We start from the raw sequence: 15,386 nt of genomic DNA on the forward strand, positions 1-15,386 counted from the left end.
CAAAAATTTGTATTCAATAGGGAGCCCAAGGTCATATAAAAATATAAAAAAGAGGAAGGCAACAATGGAGAAACAGTTGGAATTGGTGAAGTGTTTGTACCCCAGGGCAGACATCAAGTTATTTGACTTTCAAAATTGGTAACCTGAGGAGTCCATTTAATAGGGAGCACAATACGATCCTGGACTCTGAGAGATCGGGAGCAGCAGCAGATGACATGTATGTCCCAAGACTGTAGTTTTCCAACAGCCTGCATTTTTTGCCAGCCCACCGAACACAGGCCATTGCTCTCAACACTTCCTTCCAAACAAATTAAAGAAATTAAATCAAATATGCATTCTCTGCGCCCAAAAAAAAGATAAACTCAAATTAAACAAAAAGAAAATTATAAATGATATTGCTGATAATCCCCAGCCCAGCGGCCTTGTTGGGGGTGTTGTTGCTACATTGGCCATGATCAGTGCTGGGACAAGGCCATCCAGCGCCCAAGGCAAAATTGGCAAACTGCCCCCCCCCCCCCCTCGGAATTGGGTCAGTAGTGGTTTAAGTAATGTCTGTAATGTTTGTGACATGCACTGAAATAGTACTACCAGTGTTACACTCCAGCAACCTGGAGAGTTTAAAATTGGTGCACACATACCGGATAGTGGTAGGTGGTGTCACTGGAAGGAAAGCTGTCCCAGCAGTAGTGGTGTCCCTGGGGAAAATTGTCCCTGCGTCTGTAGTGTCATTGGAAGAAAAAAATGCCCTATGTTGATGGCATCACTGGGAAGGAAATATGTTGTTATGTTGTTGGTGTCAGTCTGGAGGGGAGGTGGACCCTGAGAGGTGCATGGTCCTAAAGGGATCTAGGGGGACACTGAGGGATTAAGGGGGCTGAAAGGTCTCCAAGGGCTTGTTCAGACATGCGGCTATCATTGCTGGTGTTTGACAGCTGGTGAGGGGGCCATATGTTGCTACCACCAGTTTTAACCCTAAAAATGCTGACCTACTGTGTACAGTGCATGCCATTTCAATTTTGCCATGTGTACAGCTCTGGCTGGCATCATCTCCTTTTTCCAGGTGGGTGGTTGGGGCACTAAAACACTTACCTCCCTCCCACCTGTGTGAATGAGCCCCAATGCCTTGCTTACACTTGTGCTTGAAGGGGTCATATAATAAGGTGGCTGCGCTACAGTTTTACTGTTTCCACCCCTTTAAGCTTCAAATGTAGCCATATGGACTATTCACATGATGCAGCTATGATGCTATGTATCCAAAAAAAAATTAACCCCTAGTCTCATTTGGTGGGCAGTACTGCCTGCTGAACATGACCCATTTAAGTAAAGTCCATGGAATCATGACAGCATACACTAAGGACTTGGACTAAGGACTTAAGGATTCATAGATATGTGGGGTTCCCCTTTAAGCAGCATTCCAGCCTTTTCTGTGTTTGTTAAAAGTTAGCAGCTACAAAAAGCACCTGACCCACCATCCAGCGATGCGGCCACCCGAGTCCTCAGTTCTCTATCCTGCCTCTCCCCAGCACCGGCATCACAAATGTGGGCCCCCAGCTGTGACAGCTTGCGACTTCATAGCTGGGTGCGCACTGCGCATGCACCAGTCGTTCTGTGCATCCTGAATGGCCAGGCAATCTTCTGGGACCTGTGACTTGTCAGAGATTGCAGGGAGAGGGAGAGGCGGCCTGAGTGGGAGCCGGGTATCTGTCACAACTAGGTATCCCCCCAAAAACAAATGACATGCCAAATGTCCTTAAAGCGGAACTTCCACTCTTGGGTGGAACTCCGCTTTAAATATAAATGGCACTGCTGTGCATCTACTAAAGGATAGTGCACTTCTGTGTTTGTCAGGAAAGCCACAATTTTGTGCACATTCTTGACATGTAAGCACGTGAACCTAGCCTTATAGTGGGTATGTGGCATTTACCTGCAATTTTAGGTGCGTTCCTGATGACCCTGCCCAGGGCAAGTGCCCCTCCCGCCCACCCCTTTGTTCCGGCCCTGGCCACGATCTGCCATGCTGCTGTGGTGGGTGGGGTGGCTGTGGTATTGGTGGAGGAGGATGGTCGAACTCGCATATGTGCGTTTTAGGGGGGATTTGGCCCCTCTTAACCTTGAGCTGAAGTGTGATTTCTTCACACATGCACGAGGACTTGACGTGGACTTCTCTCTGGCATTCCCCGTGACGTCAGAGGTGTGGGTAACCCCACCCCCCTTTGACATCACGGGGAATGCCACAGGGAAGTCCCCGTCAAGTCCCCGTGTGTCAGAGGGGGGCGGGGTCACTGGGTGGCTCCGCCCCCTTGTTATTTAAGAACCGTCAGAAGAAGAGAAGCGTCACACAGCAGGAGCCTCCCTCCATGCCATCATGGATGGGGAGCGGCCCGAAAAGAAGATGAAGACAAGAAGATGAAGAGAAAAAGATGAAGAGAGAAGCATCACACAGCGGGAGCCTCCCATCCAATCATGGATGCGGAGCGGCCCGAAAAGAAGATGAAGAGAAGAAGATGAAGATAAGAAGATGCCGCGGAGGGAGATGCCGGACGAGAACACCAGAGAAAGAAGCAGAGGATCGGAGGAAGAAGAAGATGGAGGAAGAAACCGAAGGAAGATAGAAGATAGAAGAAAGAAGAAGCATTTAAATAAAGGAATTGTCAAAAACTGTCTCTTGTCATTTTTAACATTTTTGACAGTTTTTTTGTGAAATGGTAGGGGTACTTTTGTACTCCCTTACCATTTCACACAGGGGGGGCGGGATCTGGGGGTCCCCTTGTTAAAGGGGGCTTCCAGATTCCGATTTACCCCCCCGCCCGCAGAACCCCACAACCACTGGCCAAAGGTTGTGGGGATGAGGCCCTTGTCCTCATCAACATGGTGACAAGGTGTTTTGGGGGGCTACCCCAAAGCACCCTCCCAATGTTGAGGGCATGTTGCCTGGTACGGTTCAGGGGGGGCACTCTCTCGTCCCCCCTCTTTCCCTGCGGGGTTCCCCTTAAAATCCATACCAGACCTGAAGGGTCTGGTATGAATTTTGAGGGGGACCCCTACGTCATTTTTTTTTTAATTTTGGCGCGGGGTTCCCCTTAATATTCATACCAGACCTGAAGGGCCTAGTATGGAATTTAGGGGGACCCCCACGCCAGTTTTTTTTTTTAATTTTGGTTCGGGGTTCCCCTGTGGGGAAATCCCATGCAGTTTTTATCAATGAACTTTTATGTGTATTGTCGGACCGGCAATTCATTAATAGCCGCGAGTAGTTTTAAATGACTTGTTTTCCTTTGAAATGTCATTTTGTTGTCAGACTGTTGTAAACACGGGAAACATGCACCCCTTTACAGGCATACTATAGACACCCCCCAGGTACGAAATTTAAAGGAATATTACACTTTTATTTTTTTACTTTAAGCATTATTAAAATCACTGCTCCTGAAAAAACGTCCATTTTTAAAACTTTTTTTTGCATTGATACATGTCCCCTTGGGCAGGACCCAGGTCCCCAAACACTTTTTTAGGACAATACCATGCAAATTAGCCTTTAAAATGAGCACTTTTGATTTTGAATGTTCGAGTCCCATAGACTTCAATGGGGTTCTAACGTTCGTGCGAAGTTTTGAACTGTTCGCAAGTTCTGGTGCAAACCGAACCGGGGGGGTGTTTGGCTCATCCCTACATATCACCCTCACTTCTCCCCTCCCCCTATTACTGCACTCATCACCTATTTCTAACTCTAAGCCCACTTGCTAACAAACCCTCCAGGATACTGAAGCATGTCCCCTCATACAAATCGTATTCTCATACTACCTCCCTTACTTTTCTGCTTCTCCTAACCACTGGAGATATTTCCCCAAACCCTGGGCCTCCCTTATTTAACTGTACTCAACACACCCATCACCATCACCCTCTAGCAGTAGTCACAATCTACGCAATTTAGTCTCCATTCCTCTTCTTCCCAACGCCAGCCTCCCCCTCTCCTGCGCCCTCTGGAACGCTCGCTCTGTCTGCAACAAACTCACCGCTGTTCATGACCTCTTTGTCACTAATTCCTTTAATCTACTTGCTGTCACCGAAACCTGGCTCCATGAATCTGACACCCCTTCTCCTGCTTCCCTCTGCCAGGGTGGCCTTCACTGGACTCACTCCCCTAGGCCTAATGGATGCAAGGGAGGTGGAGTGGGATTCCTCCTATCCCCCCAAAGCACCTTCCAGGTTATTCACTCCCCTCCCTCTCTTTCCCTCTCATCATTTGAAGCTCACTGTATGCGTCTATTCTCTCCAACTTCCCTAAGAATTGCTGTGAGCTACTGGCCCCCTGGACCATTATCGACTTTCCTTGATGAGTTTTCTGCCTGGCTACCCTACTTTCTCTCTTCTGAAATTCCCACAATCCTTCTTGGTGATTTCAGCATCCCTGCTAATACAAACACTTCTGCTACTTCTAAACTTTTTAGTCTAACCTCTTCATTTGACCTGAAGCAATGGGTACAGGCTTCTACTCACTCTGATGGCAACACCCTTGACCTTGTATCCTCCTACCTATGCACTCCATGCAACTTCTCAAACAATCCTTTTCCTCTCACCGACCATCACCTTATTAGTTCCTCTCTCTCCCTGTTTTCCACCACCTTTCCCTCCAATCGCCTAACCATCACCCGTAGAAACTTTCGCAACTTCAACTCTTCTCACCTCTATTCTGCTACTGACCACCTCTATGACAAAATCTCTCCCCTGTCCTGCCCCAACCAAGCCACTTCCATCTTTAATAAATCCCTGTCCTCCATCCTGGACAAGCTCGCTCCCCTCACTACACGCAGAATCAGGCATCAACCCCTACAACCCTGGCAAACAGATGCCACTAAAATTCTCAAAAGACGTAGTCGCGCTCTTGAGCATCTGTGGCACAAGACTAATGCCCCGTACACACGATCAGAAATTCCTCCAGCAAAAGTCAGATATTCCGACCATGTGTATGCTCCATCGGACTTTTGCTGGCAGAATTCCAGCCAGCAAAAGATTGAGAGCAGGTTCTCTATTTTTCAGTCGGAAAAAGTTCCTATCCGAAAATGTCTGTATGCAATTCGGACGCGCAAAAAATCACGCATGCTCGCAAACAATTCGACGCATGCTCGAAAGCATTGAACTTCATTTTCTCGGCTCATCATAGTGTTGTACATCACCGCATTGTTGACGGTCAAAATTACAGAGAACTTTTGTGTGACCATGTGTATACAAGGCAAGCTTGAGCGAAATTCCGTTGGAAAAACCATCCAAGTTTTTTCTGACGGAATTTCTGATCGTGTGTATGGGGCATACATCTCTCAAAGACTTAAACCAATAAAAAATCTGCCCTTCAAAAATACTATTCTTTCCTCCACACTGCCAAGCAGACCTATTTTACAACTCTTATTAACACCTTCTCATCCAGTCCCCATAAACTTTTCTCCACCTTCAACTCTCTACTTTGTCCTCCACCGTCTCCACCCACTGACTCACTCACTGCCCAGGAGATTGCTAATCACTTCAAAAACAAGATTGATACAATCCGTGATGAAATCTCCACTCTACAGGTATCTCCCCCAGTAAAGACCCCATATCAACAGGTACATTTGACACTCCCTTTATTCAAATCTGCTACTACCAAGTTGCTAAACTTCTTTCTAACGCTCACCTAACCACCTGCCCCCTGGACCCCATTTCCTCTCAAATACTACGGTCGCCCTCTGACTCTATCCTACACTCTCTAACCCACATCTTCAATCTCTACCTCACCTCTTGCATTTTCCCCAATGCTCTAAAACATGCACTGGTCACCCCCATACTTAAAAAGACGTCCTTGGACCCTTCCAATCGTAACAACCTACGCCCTATCTCCTTGCTCCCCTTTTCCTCTAAACTCCTTGAATGCCTGGTTTACAACCAACTGAGTGACCACCTCATTAAGAATAACCTTCTTGATCCCCTTCAATCTGGATTTCGCCCTCAACACTCCACAGAAACTGCTCTTTTAAAACTCACAAAGGACCTACTAACTGCAAAAACCAACTTACACTATTCTGTACTCCTACTTCTGGACCTTTCAGCTGCCTTTGACAAGATTGACCACCCCCTCCTCCTCAAAAAACATTACTCCCTTGGTCTCCGTGACTGTGCTCTTCAGTGGCTCTCATCCTACCTATCCCAACGCACTTTCAGTGTCACTTACAATTCTACTTCCTCCACTCCTCTTCCCTTTTCCGTCGGGGTCCCCCAAGGTTCTGTTCTTGGACCTCTTTTATTTTCAATCTACATCTCTTCCCTGGGTCAGCTGACAGACATATCTGTATGAATGTCACACCACTTTCTCAAACTCAACTTGTCCACAACCGAGCTTATAATATTTCCTCCCCCACGTGCCTCTTACCCTGACTCATCTGTCAAGAGCAATGGCACAACCATCCACCCATCCCCACGTGTCAGCGTGCTAGATGTTATCCTGGACTCTGAACTCTCCTTACGGCCCCACATCCAATCACTTTCCAAAGCTTGCCGCCTCAACATCTCTAAACTATGTCCCTTTCTAACCAATGACACCACAAAGCTCCTGATTCACTCCCTGGTTATCTCTCGCCTTGACTACTGCAACGCCCGCCTCATTGGCTTACGTTTAAATAGGCTATCCCCCCTTCAGTCCATCATGAATGCTGCTGCCAGACTCATGCACCTAACAAACCGCACAGTGTCTGCTACCCCTCTCTGCCAATCCCTCCATTGGCTGCCACTTGCCCAACTAATTAAATTCAAAATACTAACAATAAGTTACAAAGCCATCCACAACTCTGCCCCCAGCTACATCACTAGCCCAGTCTCAGAATACCAACCTAATCCCCCTCTTCGTTCTTACCAAGACCTCCTGCTCTCTAGCTCCATCATCACCTCCTCCCATATCCGCCTCCAGGACATCTCCCGAGCCTCGACCATCCACTGGAATTTGCCACCCCAATCTGTCAGACTGTCTCCAAATTTATCCACTTTTAGGCGATCCCTGAAAACTTTCATCTTCAGAGAAGCTTATCCTGCCTCCATCTAACAACTGCACTATTTTCTCCATTAGTTCATCCCCCACAGCTATTACCCTTTTGTAGGGATGAGCCGAACACCCCCCGGTTCGCACCCGAACCTGTGAACGGACCGAAAGTTTGCGTGAACTTTAGAACCCCATTAAAGTCTATGGGACTCGAACGTTCAATGTCAAAAGTGCTCATTTTAAAGGCTAATATGCAAGTTATTGTCCTAAAAAGGGTTTGGGGACCCGGGTCCTGCTCCAGGGGACATGTATCAATGCAAAAAAAAGTTTTAAAAACAGACGTTTTTTCAGGAGCAGTGATTTTAATGATGCTTAAAGTGAAAAAAAAGTGAAATATTCCTTTAAATATCGTACCTGGGGGGTGTCTATAGTATGCCTGTAAAGTGGCGCGTGTTTCTCGTGCTTAGAACAGTCCCTGCACAAAATGACATTTTTAAAGGAATAAAAGTCATTTAAAACTGCTTGCGGCTTTAATGTAATGTCGGGTCCCGGCAATATGGATGAAAATTTGTGAGACAAACGGCATGGGTACACCCCCCCAGTCCATTACCAGGCCCTTTGAGTCTTATATGGATATTAAGGGGAACCCTGCACCCAAATTAAAAAAGGAAAGGCGTGGGGCCCCCAGGCTCTATATACTTTGAACAGCAGTATACAGGCGGTACAAACAAGACAGGGACTGTAGGTTTGTTGTTAAGTAGAATCTGTTTGTAATTTTGAACTGGTACATTTTCAAAGTGTAGCTCCAGCCAAAAAATCTATTTTTAAGCTTTTTGGAAAACATAGGGAAGGGTTATTGCCCCTGTAACATTTGTTTTGCTGTCTGTGCACCTCTTCAGAAGTTTTCACCTTTCTGTTCCAATGACAAATGTTTTTTGAAAATTTGGGATTTTTAGTGAAACAAGGATTGGTGATAAAGCATCAGTGAAGAGGAGACACGTTTTTCCCATATTAACTCTTACAGGAGAGAATTTCCCTTCCTAGGGGTAGATTTCATCTCACTTCCTGCTGTCTCCTTCAGTTTGCAAGTAGGAGTCATTTGTAAGTTGGATGTTTGAAAGTAGGGGCCTGCCCTATATACTCTGCAGAAATTGGGGCCTTAGGTGTTGGTGTTGCCACAACACTGTAATGCCCCGTACACACGGTCGTATTCTCCGACCGAAAATGTGCGATCGGAGCGTGTTGTCGGAAATTCCGACCGTGTGTGGGCTCCATCTGACTTTTTCCATCGGATTTTTGGACACAGTTTGAGAGCAGGCTATAAAAATTTCCTACAAAAAATCCGATCACACAAAGTGCCACGCATGCTCAGAAGAAATTCTGAGACGGAACAGTTCGGTCTGGTAAAATTAGCGTTTGGAATAGATAGAGCACTTTCATCACGCTGCAATCTTTAAAATTGTTTAATACAGCGCACTCTCTTCTTCTTTATAATGCAGGAAGAACGAAGTAGTTTTGCAGCTGATATTCACACAGAGTTCTCACAAACTTCTTTCTTTCTTATTTATCGTGATTCCCTCAATATATTATGATTTGTCACATCTGACCAAAAATCTATATCATTTTTTTTTGTGTTTTTTTTTTTTTTAAAGCCTGATGTGATTTTTTTTACTTTTTTTTGTTTGTATTTTTTTCAAGGCTGATCTTGTTTTTTTATTTTTTTTTTTAGTTATTTAACATCCAGAATATTTTTGTGTGTGTTTTGTGTGTCAAGTTACCACAACACCATTATTATCTTGTATTATTTAATCTCAAGGAGATTGCTTGGTGTTGGTGTCTCTTGTTAATTTCACATTGTATTTTTGAAATGTACCTGAATCCTCACAAACAAACTGTCTTTTTTGAAGGAAAACACACATAGGCGAGTCTAATTGAAACCAAAAAACCTTTATTAAGGGCTCAGAACCAAATAAAGAGGGAGGCAAGGCTGGAGAAACAACAGAAATTGGTGAAGCCTTTGGCCCCCAGGGCACACATCAATTATTTTACTGCAAAATTGGTGGCCTGAGGAGTCCATATCTAAGGGAGTGCAGTCTGGTCCAGAAGTCCCAGAGATCATGAAAGCAGCAGATGACATCTGTGTCCCCAGGTTGTGGTCATACAAGAGACTGCATCTTTTGCTAGACCAGACTGAACCCAGGGTCATCACTCTCTGGTCTTCCTTCCACACTGTGGCTGTGGTGGTGTAGTTGTGGCAGGAGGAGGAGGAGGAGTGGGTATTGGGTGTGATTTCGCCCCTCACCCCCTTAGTTAAGACTTTATAAAGAAGGTCCTCACACAGCTGGCGTTGGCCCTCCTGCATGCCCTGCAGTTTGGTGGTAGCCATGCAGGCAAAGGCCTCTTCAGGAGTGGGGGTGGCTCTGAGGGACGCAGAAGCCTCCTGAATGAGCCTGAGTGCTGAATCCTGCACGTGACTCCCCTTCCTGGGTCTTTTGTTTGGAAGGCGGAGGGAGGAACCTGCGATTCTGTCAGGCTCCTACTGGTCCCAGGCTTCTCCTGGCTGCCACTTAGCCCCGCCTCATCCTGGCTGCCACTTACCCCCGCCTCCTCCTGGCTGCCACATTCCACAGCCTCCTCCTGGCTGCCACATTCCACAGCCTCGCCTGGCTGAGGTCTTCCTGTGTATGAAAAAGGGACATAGTTTTAGTTTTTACTTCATCAATCACACACAATTTTCATCTCATGACTGTTGCAAATTGAATGTTAGCAAATATAAAAGACTATCATTCTAAGCCCAGCATTTTTCATTCTTGTCCCAATTATTTTTGCCCACTACTGTCTATTGATTGATTAAATCAGCAATTAGTGATCAATAATAACATCTAGTAAAGATCATTTCTTTATTGACCAGAAATCTGTAGAACAATGCTATACCTGGCTCAAGCTGGGCTCCTCCACTTCTTCCTGGCTGGAAGTCCCAGGTTGGACATCGGAAGTCTCAGCTGGGGTGGAAGGAAGAGTGGAAGGAAGGGTTGAGAGGGATTCCCTGACTCCAGTCTGGTCTGACAGAAATCGCAGTCTCTCATAGTACCACAGCCTGGGGACATAAACGTCATCTGCTGCAGCTCCTGATCTCTGGGAATCTGTGACCTTCTTGCGCTCCCTAAGATAAGTGCTCCTCAGGCCACCAATTTTGGCTTTTAAATAGGGGATGGTTGCCGTGGGGACCACCGGCTTCACCAACTGCAGCAGTTTCTCCAGCGCTGTCTGCCTCTTTTGTTTATGATTATAATGTGGATGTTTCACCTGCCACAGACAGGGCAGCTCCCTGTGCTTGTCTATGAACAGGGGGAGGAAGTTGTGGTCATTGAAGCCATCCATTTTCTCTGCAAGACACAACACAAGACAAACCCTAATGTCAGGCAAAACTCTCCTAATCTTGTTACAATATAGGCCTCAATGTAGAAGCAGTATAGGCCCAAGTTTAGATCTTACCTTCGTTATCATGATCGGCCCCTCCGATACTCCTTCCTCCGCTCACAGATTGTACACATTACGCACGAGTGTTACGCTTTATACACACTGCGTATGCGTGAAACTCTGCCCACCACTGACGTTCTTTCTATTCTATTCCCCACCCCTTCTCGTTCGGCGCAGTGGGGGAAGAGCACATGGCGGAGACACAGCAGGTGCGTGCTAATTACAGCAACGAGGAGGAGGGGGAGGAAAGCCCGGAGCCAGAAACGTCCCGATCCAGAAGGAGACGATTTAAGGCATCAAATATGTCCTTTGGGGAGATGTTGGAGATGGTGGACATCCTGAAGAGGGCCGACTATGACGGGAAGTATGGACCTTACCCCAACCCCAATGTCAGAAAGGCCAAGATCATGGCGAAAGTGGTCAAGAGTCTGCACCGGAATTTCGGGGTACGACGATCGAAAGATCAGCTCAGGAAGCGGTGGTCAGACCTCAAATTAAGAGAGCACGAGCAGTACAGAAAGATCCGGAGAGTGCTGCAAAAAAGTAAGTAGTTGTGCTGTGTTCCTATTCTTTATGTTTATTACGTTCGTGCTGCTCCATGTGCTTTTCTTAACTGCTATCCAGTTTAAAATGGCAACTTTCACGTTCATGGGCACATTATTCGTTCGTATAAAACATTGTTCGTTCGGCCTAGAAAACACCATTGTTTTGGCCATATGCATTTGCCCACATTTTTTATGGCCTACTTGTCTGCAAATAATTTGGTTGGGTAGATGGATTTGTAACTAGAATGAAATGCAAACTAGATTCTGTGTAAGGAGAGGACACTCAGCAGCAGTTTTCACATCTGGACGCTGGAGCACTAGTTTGGGACACATGAACACCCTTTTTATTAGGGGGCCCACACAGGTGCTCCAGTGTATACTATAGGGGTGCCTCCATCTGTGAAGCTTGTACAAAACAGGTAAAGTATTCAAGCTTGACAAAGGACACTAAAAATTCTACATCTTGAAACTCTGCCAAAATAGACAATTTTACCCCACTTCCAAGCAATGTTTCATATATTCCTATTTCTGCCATCATATATCTGTGTGCTAAGTATACTTTTTATTTTATACATAGGGGATAAAAGACTCGGAGGACACCCCTCATCCGAGGAGACCACAGACCCCCCACCTTTGGAAGAAGGGGAAATCCACCCAAGCCAAGCAGAGCAGGAGGAGGAAGATGTGGTGGAAATTGGCACCACAACAGGTGAGTGTCTGCGACCACAGGCTCAGGTAAGAGATGGATGCCAGCATATTTATAATACATGGGGTGTTTTTGTTTCTATCTTTTTAGGTGATCGTGATGTTGTGGATCCAGGGCATTTCACGTCGGAAAGTGCACAGATCCTGATCGGGGAGATCATGGGGTGTAATAGGGACTTGGAAAACATCCTTAAAAACATCAATGATGTTCAACAAAAAATGAAGAACATCATTGATGTTTTAGGGAGAGTTTAAAACCCCTCAAAATCCCTTTTTTTTTTGCGTTTTTTTGTGAGCTAAAAATTTTTACCATTTTTTGACATATTTGCGAAAAGCCAAATTTTGAAGAGGCACACAGTGTGTCAACATGTGCTATCTGCCATCATGGGAGATCAATGGACGCGTTTTGGGGGTGCAACCCCTTCTTTGATAATAAAGTAGCTGTGAGGAATGGGTTGCCCCCCAAAAACACGTCCCTTGATCCCCCATGATGGCAGGTAGCACATGTTGACATTCAGTAATTTGTGTGCATCTTCAAAATTTGGCTTTTCTAGGGGTGACTTCACCCCATCTGAACTCAATATCAAACAGGGTTTGTAAATACTCATGTCTGATATTGCCTTCAAGTTCTACCAAATGTGAACTTTGTAAGTTCAAGATTTGTGTCTTTCTTGTTGGTTTTAAACATGCCTGTTTTATCTTAAATGGACAATTCTACTTTTTCTAATGTGACCCCAAAAATTGTTATACAACAAACATGTTGGTTTGTTTTAAAAACCTTTTCTAAATGCACATGTGATTGTGCTGGTATTAAAAAGATTGTTAATCAAGAATGTGTGGATTATTGTCTCAACGCTCCAACACTTTTGTTGTGCTCTAATTGGTTTTCAGTGACAATGGGAGTTATTTCCTAAGGGAAACTCCACTTTGCACTACAAGTGCAGTTTCAACTGCACTTGTAGTGCAAAGTGTCTTTGCCTTTAGTAAATAAGACCCAACAATGCTTTGTAATGTTACACAATCAAGCCATTTTCAGGACTCACTACATTTCTGTCAGGGTCAGCTAAAAGAAACACAAGCAGTGAATGTCACCAAAGATTTTAGTAGTAAAATTTGTGTTTTTATTTGTAAAAAGGTTTCAGACATTGTCTGGCATATTGATAGCCCCCCTACCTGCAAAGTATTCAAGGTATCTTAGACGGACATCATGGGCACTTAGGGGGGGCAAGCCAGGACGGCCACTTTCAAGCGCCATCAGGGTTGGTTCATTTTGAATTCCAGCCTCAGGCCCAACTGAGCCAGCATAGTTGGCAGAATGTTGCCGTAAAAAGTTGTGTAGAACACAGCACGCCAGGATGATATGATTCAGTTTGTACTCCGCCATGTGTATGGGTGTAAGAAATAGGCGGAACCGCTGGCCATGATTCCAAACATGTTCTCCACCACTCTTCTGGCTCTGGCCAGCCGGTAATTAAAAACCCTCTGGTCCGGGGTGAGTGTCCTCATCGGGAATGGCCGCATAAGAGTCTGCACCGGAATTTCGGGGTACGACGATCGAAAGATCAGCTCAGGAAGCGGTGGTCGGACCTCAAATTAAGAGAGCACGAGCAGTACAGAAAGATCCGGAGAGTGCTGCAAAAAAGTAAGTAGTTGTGCTGTGTTCCTATTCTTTATGTTTATTACGTTCGTGCTGCTCCATGTGCTTTTCTTAACTGCTATCCAGTTTAAAATGGCAACTTTCACGTTCATGGGCACATTATTCGTTCGTATAAAACATTGTTCGTTCGGCCTAGAAAACACCATTGTTTTGGCCATATGCATTTTCCCACATTTTTTATGGCCTACTTGTCTGCAAATAATTTGGTTGGGTAGATGGATTTGTAACTAGAATGAAATGCAAACTAGATTCTGTGTAAGGAGAGGACACTCAGCAGCAGTTTTCACATCTGGACACTGGAGCACTAGTTTGGGACACATGAACACCCTTTTTATTAGGGGGCCCACACAGGTGCTCCAGTGTATACTATAGGGGTGTCTCCATCTGTGAAGCTTGTACAAAACAGGTAAAGTATTCAAGCTTGACAAAGGACACTAAAAATTCTACATCTTGAAACTCTGCCAAAATAGACAATTTTACCCCACTTCCAAGCAATGTTTCATATTCCTATTTCTGCCATCATATATCTGTGTGCTAAGTATACTTTTTATTTTTTACATAAGGGATAAAAGACTCGGAGGACACCCCTCATCCGAGGAGACCACAGACCCCCCACCTTTGGAAGAAGGGGAAATCCACCCAAGCCAAGCAGAGCAGGAGGAGGAAGATGTGGTGGAAATTGGCACCACAACAGGTGAGTGTCTGCGACCACAGGCTCAGGTAAGAGATGGATGCCGGCATATTTATAATACATGGTGTGTTTTTGTTTCTATCTTTTTAGGTGATCGTGATGTTGTGGATCCAGGGCATTTCACGTCGGAAAGTGCACAGATCCTGATCGGGGAGATCATGGGGTGTAATAGGGACTTGGAAAACATCCTTAAAAACATCAATGATGTTCAACAAAAAATGAAGAACATCATTGATGTTTTAGGGAGAGTTTAAAACCCCTCAAAATCCCTTTTTTTTGCGTTTTTTTGTGAGCTAAAAATTTTTACCATTTTTTGACATATTTGCGAAAAGCCAAATTTTGAAGAGGCACACAGTGTGTCAACATGTGCTATCTGCCATCATGGGAGATCAATGGACGCGTTTTGGGGGTGCAACCCCTTCTTTGATAATAAAGTAGCTGTGAGGAATGGGTTGCCCCTCAAAAACACGTCCCTTGATCCCCCATGATGGCAGGTAGCACATGTTGACATTCAGCAATTTGTGTGCATCTTCAAAATTTGGCTTTTCTAGGGGTGACTTCACCCCATCTGAACTCAATATCAAACAGGGTTTGTAAATACTCATGTCTGATATTGCCTTCAAGTTCTACCAAATGTGAACTTTGTAAGTTCAAGATTTGTGTCTTTCTTGTTGGTTTTAAACATGCCTGTTTTATCTTAAATGGACATTTCTACTTTTTCTAATGTGACCCCAAAAATTGTTATACAACAAACATGTTGGTTTGTTTTAAAAACCTTTTCTAAATGCACATGTGATTGTGCTGGTATTAAAAAGATTGTTAATCAAGAATGTGTGGATTATTGTCTCAACGCTCCAACACTTTTGTTGTGCTCTAATTGGTTTTCAGTGACAATGGGAGTGATTTCCTAAGGGAAACTCCACTTTGCACTACAAGTGCAGTTTCAACTGCACTTGTAGTGCAAAGTGTCTTTGCCTTTAGTAAATAAGACCCAACAATGCTTTGTAATGTTACACAATCAAGCCATTTTCAGGACTCACCACATTTCTGTCAGGGTCAGCTAAAAGAAACACAAGCAGTGAATGTCACCAAAGATTTTAGTAGTAAAATTTTTGTTTTTATTTGTAAAAAGGTTTCAGACATTGTCTGGCATATTGATAGCCCCCCTACCTGCAAAGTATTCAAGGTATCTTAGACGGACATCATGGGCACTCAGGGGGGGCAAGCCAGGACAGCCACTTTCAAGCGCCATCAGGGTTGGTTCATTTTGAATTCCAGCCTCAGGCCCAACTGAGCCAGCATAGTTGGCAG

This window comes from Aquarana catesbeiana, linkage group LG02, assembly GCF_042186555.1.
Source record: "Aquarana catesbeiana isolate 2022-GZ linkage group LG02, ASM4218655v1, whole genome shotgun sequence".
Lineage (NCBI taxonomy): Eukaryota > Metazoa > Chordata > Amphibia > Anura > Ranidae > Aquarana > Aquarana catesbeiana.